The sequence below is a fragment of the Parasteatoda tepidariorum genome, chromosome 1 (genome assembly GCF_982258835.1).
Source record: "Parasteatoda tepidariorum strain Cologne lab strain chromosome 1, Ptep-v5.0, whole genome shotgun sequence".
Lineage (NCBI taxonomy): Eukaryota > Metazoa > Arthropoda > Arachnida > Araneae > Theridiidae > Parasteatoda > Parasteatoda tepidariorum.
Genome location: NC_141755.1, coordinates 121,136,461 through 121,142,460, shown reverse-complemented (window position 1 = coordinate 121,142,460; position 6,000 = coordinate 121,136,461). Strand labels below are relative to the sequence as shown.

The following is a 6,000-nucleotide window of genomic DNA, read 5'->3' as shown; positions in this document are numbered from 1 at the left end:
TTACTGATATGCATGCCATGAAAAAATACATTATTGAAGAAAAATAAAAGTTTATATCTGTAAAATAATAATAACCTAGTTCCCGAACTAAGATTTATTTAAAATCAATTTAACAGAATGCGCGGATAAAAAACAGAGATTGAAGTTTGAAGAAAATATTTAATAATTAATTGAGATATATAAAAATTTAAATATATTGTGTGACAAGAAAAAGATGCTTTTGAAATAAAATAATGAAAAAATAGTTAAATAAAACCAATAAGCTAAATATAAATTTTATCGTTTGTTCTAATACTTTTATTCAATTTCAAAATTTAAATGAGTATAAATACAGAATGATAAAGCATTACTTAATATGGTAAGACAATTTATACTACTAATTGGCAATTGAAAATGAAATGTATTTGATTGAATTATAAATGACTAAGTAAATTATCACCTTATATGGAAAAAAAGACATTTTGTTGTTAATATTTTCACAATTCATAAGCTTGTTATGGTCAATAATGAAGTAATTGAAGTGATGAATAATAAAATAAATACAGATATAGTAAACGTGACTTTACGGCAAATTTTTCCAAGTCAATAAATAAAATAAAATCAGCATATAAACAGATGTAGAAAAATGATTAGTTTAAAATTAATGATAATTCACAGCATAAATTAGTCACCACCATTTTCTCCTCATGGCAGCGAAGGAATTTTGTAAGAGTCTCCCACAAATTTAATGGATGAGTAATTTCTATCGCTGCTAAGTTCTTAATGTTTCTCTTAAAAATCAGAAGAGGGTTCTACTCTAGCACGCTAGTCATTGAAATTTCTAAAGCAGTTCTTTTCCAGCGATCATCTCACTCTTTTCTCTAAGTTTCATTTAATACTCCAATTTTTATGCCTATATATATATATATATATATTTCTTAGTTTATTTTAACTACATTAAAGGCTATGCCCCTTCTATTCATTGCTCACCAATCCTTAGAGTTTCACAATTTAATTTCTACAAAAAATTAGAAATTTAAACAAAGACACATTTAAATAAAACGTGAGAAAATAAATTTTCATAAATATGACGAATGGCCAAGAGTGAAACTGTATGAAAGGTCACAGCAACCTCCCATCCTGCAGTAGCAAAACATGAGAATTTTTCTTTAGCATTTTCAAATTTTCTTTGACCATAGTCGAACCAAAAATGGGATAATACACCTTCCAATTAAACTAATCATTTTCTTCCTGGATCTCGTTTTGCAGTCATATCTTGGAGAATGTGACATTACAGTTTAAAAGAAATCAACAACAGCTGAAATTAAAATATATTTAAGAATTAGCAATAGAATTCACCAAACATTTAAAATAATTTATTAAAAATATTATTATCAAAGCTACATTGTTTTTAATATTACAAGTAGCTACACATGCTTTAGCAAATAATAAAAATAATTGATAGCAAATAATAGTTATAAATAACACAAAAGAACTTCATAAAGCATATAAAAGCAAATGCGTTTTGTCTGTAAAAGGGATTGTTTTAAATAATAATCACACAAGTAAAATTCATTTCAACACGATTTAAGCAATATTTTAAATAAGCAGTCTAGGATAACAAACTTGATCTTCCACCCCTGAGTGCAGGATGAGGGTAAACTTTGAAATCATAATTATGAACTCCCATTTTTTTTAATTTCATGATTCTCCAAAAAATTTTACTCTTATGTTTTTGTTTTACCCTTATCTATAGGTTTATTTATTTTGCATTATTGATGACGTTGTAGAGGAGAAATTTATATACATTATAGGTACCAACTGCTTAAAATGAATTGTTGAGTTAATTGAACAAGAAGGATATTCATATTTAAAATTTGATATGTTGTGATCAATTTGATAGTAAGTTGGAAATATTAGACACCGAACTTTTTCAACTATTAAGTTTTATCAATACATAAAAATCAAACGACTTTTTCAACTATTCAAAAACAAAATCGGTTTAAAATTTTTAGTGAATATAGTTGACTCTCATTTTTTTAAAGCACCCAAATTTTCTTTGATTCCAAAACAACTGAACTTTTTTGTGACATAAAGAACATTATTTTAAATGAAAATTACATGCAGTTACATAAACACAACACAAAAAGGAATAACTGGAAAAATGTAAATTTTAAACTCAATTAGCAAACTCTAAAGTTTCTTGTTCTTCAGGAGGTGTTGCTGCTGTTGTTTTGCAGCTTCAATTTCTACACAAAGTCAAATATAGCACAAAGAGTAAAGGAACAAAAGAAAAGAAGAAAGAAAGAGTTGCGCCAACACAAATTATAAAGAAAATATACATGTAGATCAGAAATGACTGAAGGTTGAAAATTTATATTCAGGACGTAGTTTAAAAATTAGCAAGTTGTTTAAAGTAAGAATTATCCTCTAAAAGAAAGATAAAAAGCACTATAAGATTATATTAAGTGATGATGAACTCAAAATTTTTGGATGAATCCTATACTTTTCAAAACATTTTATTTTATACTTCTTATTTTATAGTTTTTTTAGGAAATTAGCAATCTTCAAATCCCCATAGTGTAGGACATGACATAAACTGCTTGGTTTCAAATGCAAAAACCACCAAGCAATGACAATTCTATTTTGAGAAAGAGAGATAGGCCGAAAGGAATACTTTCTCAAGTTTTAAAAGCATGTTGTCACACTTCTTTATTCTTTCCTTTCATTTTGGTTTAAATAAATTTCTGAATTCTGCAAATTTAATTTTGCTTTATCTGGAATAGAAACATCTGTATTCTTCACAAAATTATATCCTAATTTTGCTATAACAAGAAAAAAGGACATTTTTTAAAAAGCAAACAAAATGAATAAAGCATAGATGAGTTTGATTGACAAAATTTTTATGTATTCTTTCTTTATTTTTAAAAGCGAAAAGTTATTAATTTTAAGAGAAAGTTTTTTTTTAATATATATAATTTATAAAAAAATACATTTAAAGTAAGAAAGGTTTATTTAATTCTAAAAGAGTTTTCTTTGGATATTAACACAGGCTTAATTAGCTTCAAAAATTAGAATGATTGTTAAATATATAAGTCAGCAATATTTTTTTAAAAAAAAATTTGCATATTTTTGCTTTAAGAAAAATACTTGTGAAGCATTTTACCAAACCTCAGTATTTTTCACCAAAAAACACATTAAAATAAAATAAAGAAATTTCAGCAACAGCACTGAAAATAAAAAGTCCTATCTTGATGAAATCAAAGTAGACCTGATACATGCATAAACACATTTTTGTCCTTTTGATATGAAAATATACAGTAAACACACTAATATTTCTAAATTTAAACTGCCAAAACTCACTTTTTAAAAATAAAATATTTCAATGGAAAGAACTATTCATTACTATTGCATGTCCTGGTGCATAAGTAAACTTTTCAAATTCCAAAAATTTTACAAAAATCAGGGGGGTTCGACTTATACATTGGTATAGTTCATTCAACAGGAGTTGACACTTGGCTCCGCCTCCATCACGTGGTTTTCCAACGATACTATTTTGCTATTTTTTGGGAAAAGGATGTTAACAAACCTGAAGAAGGTTGCTATTTGGAAATCGTATGAGAAAAATATTTATTTCGCAATCTTTATGTGTATTTTTTTTAACATTAAATATTTCATAAATTTGACAGGGTGGCCACTCAAAACAGATTTCAAATTTTCCCTGACTTTTCCAGGTAAAAATCTTAAAATTTCCAGGTTTGTGTTTTTTTCCTTTTTTCTTATAAAGTGTAGGCTGTGTACAAGAAGAGTGTCTGCATTAAAAAATATCTTATTCAAAATGTCATTTTTTTAAACATATCTTGAAAAAAAAAATTATTTTTTACAAGATACATTTTTATTATTTTTTAATGTTCTGGTACAACATTAATTTTTAAAAAATTAAGACGTGGAGAAAATAATATGTTTAGCTTGCAGAATATATTGTTTTTATTGAATTATTTTAATTGTTTTTATTGAATTTAATGTGTTACTTTAAGTAGTATTTGCTTAAAGTGTACCTACAAAATCACAAAATCAGAATAACCAATAAAACCTTGTATAAGTATTGTTTAATATATTTTCATTAAGAAAAAGAAAACCGTTTCAGGTGATTATATATTAATAATTTTTAATAATTACAGTGGCTCCCAAAAGTGCACACTCACTTATAACTTATATTGAAATAGGAAATAAAAATTCAATAATTAAAATGAATATTTCACAATGGGTATTTGATAATAAGATGTATAATCTATTCTTAGCAAAACTGCACGGAATATTTTAAAAACAAAGCAAACGTTAATTTTTTTTATCAAATAGTAACAAAAATGTTACCCCACGAAAGTCATCGTACATTTAAATGTTTTGGATCTCAGAATTAAAATTATTGTCAATTGCTTTTTTTATTTAATTATTTTTCATTTCTTTATTAGCAATTTAGTATCAAACCTATAATAGCAAAATTATATTTTAATTTTTGCTTGCTAACTCCGTAATATTTTATTTTATCATTCAAAAATGACTTGTGGTCGTAATAGAATAGACCAAATTTGATTATTTGTCTTTATAAGAGGTAAATCAGTAATGAATATGTTAAATTAGTTTACTGTATTCAATTGAACTGCGCAATATGTGATAAAATGCTTAAAAGAAGGACTTCATATCAGAGATTAAAATTATAAATTTTGTGGAAAAATTCATAAATTTGCAATTGAGTGCTGTAAAAGTTTCTATAAAACTTTTAAAAAAATATTCTGCACGAATTTCACCTGACAAAAAAAAAACTAGTTACACGTATTTTCAACCTTTAAAAGCTATTGTAGATGTTAAAAGAAACTCCACTAAATGTTAATTTAACGAAAAGTTAGATTTACTAATAGACTGAGTTTTTTCTTTAAAAGTGTATGATGACTTTTGTGGGATAAAGTTTTTGTCACTTTTTGATGATTGATTCCTTAAAAATAAACTTTTCCTTTGTTTTCAAAATATTTCATATTGTCATTTAAAATATTTCAGTTTTGTAAAGATTAGAACACATTTTTTATTCTTAAATATATATTCTGAAAGATTTATTTTAATTAATGGATAGTCTTATTTCATTGAAAGTCATAAGTGTATCAACACTTTTGTGAATCACTTTAATTACATTTCAATATAAAGCTGTACTGTATATTGTATTTCATCTTACCAGAGCTTTTTATGAAATTCACTGATCAAATTTTCCTTAAACCAATATCTCAAGTCAAATTTTTAAATAATGGTATTTTAAAATAACATTTTTATTTTAAGGGATTCAGTATAAAAAAATAAATGTCAGAATTGTAAAATTGTCTAATTTTCAGTTCTATACTCTATAGAAGAAAAAAAATAAAAAAAATTCCTTTAAATTTATACTTTTTTGATTTTTTTTTCCTTATTTGAAATTAAAACATTTAAAGAATTCCAATCTAAACACACAGTTTTTTAGTTTAGCATAGTTAATTGTTTTTGTTTGAACAACTGGAATATTGTACAGTGCAGAACTAAAACACTAAGTTTTGTTTTCCTTCTTCTGACTAAACACATATGAAGAAAAAAAATTCTATTTTATGTATATACATCATTTAATATGTTTCCTATATATTCCTTAGTCATTGTCAGCTTTTTTAGGTAAAAAGATGAATAGTTTTGAAATATCATCTCTGGAATGCAAGCAGCATTTACAAACTTTCCATATTGTAATAACTATACAATTCAAATTTTGAATCAAAAACTAATACTTACCAACAAAACCGTAAAATTTGATATTAATATATAGTTAGTTCTAAAAAAAAAACTTTTTTCAAAATAAAAATATACTATAAAAGGTTAAAATGAAATGTGTGATTGGTTGGTTTGCTGAGAAAAAATAATTTACAGATTTCTTTGAATGGGAGTTCAAAAGCTTTCAGAAAAAGAGTGCATTATAAAATCTATTGTTATTAAATTATAACCAATTAATTT

At 24.9% G+C, this 6,000-nt stretch overlaps 1 long non-coding RNA gene across 3 annotated transcripts in view; it reads right to left on the bottom strand.

Annotated features, from left to right (window-relative positions):
* Positions 1 to 271: 271 nt before the first annotated feature.
* The window catches only part of LOC147816831 (uncharacterized), a 57,207-nt gene continuing 51,478 nt past the window's right edge, over positions 272 to 6,000 (bottom strand). For all 3 annotated transcript variants that reach the window (XR_015429161.1, XR_015429162.1, XR_015429163.1), the window contains one exon: positions 272 to 1,297. This is a non-coding gene — a long non-coding RNA (uncharacterized LOC147816831). The remainder of the gene's footprint in view (positions 1,298 to 6,000) is intronic.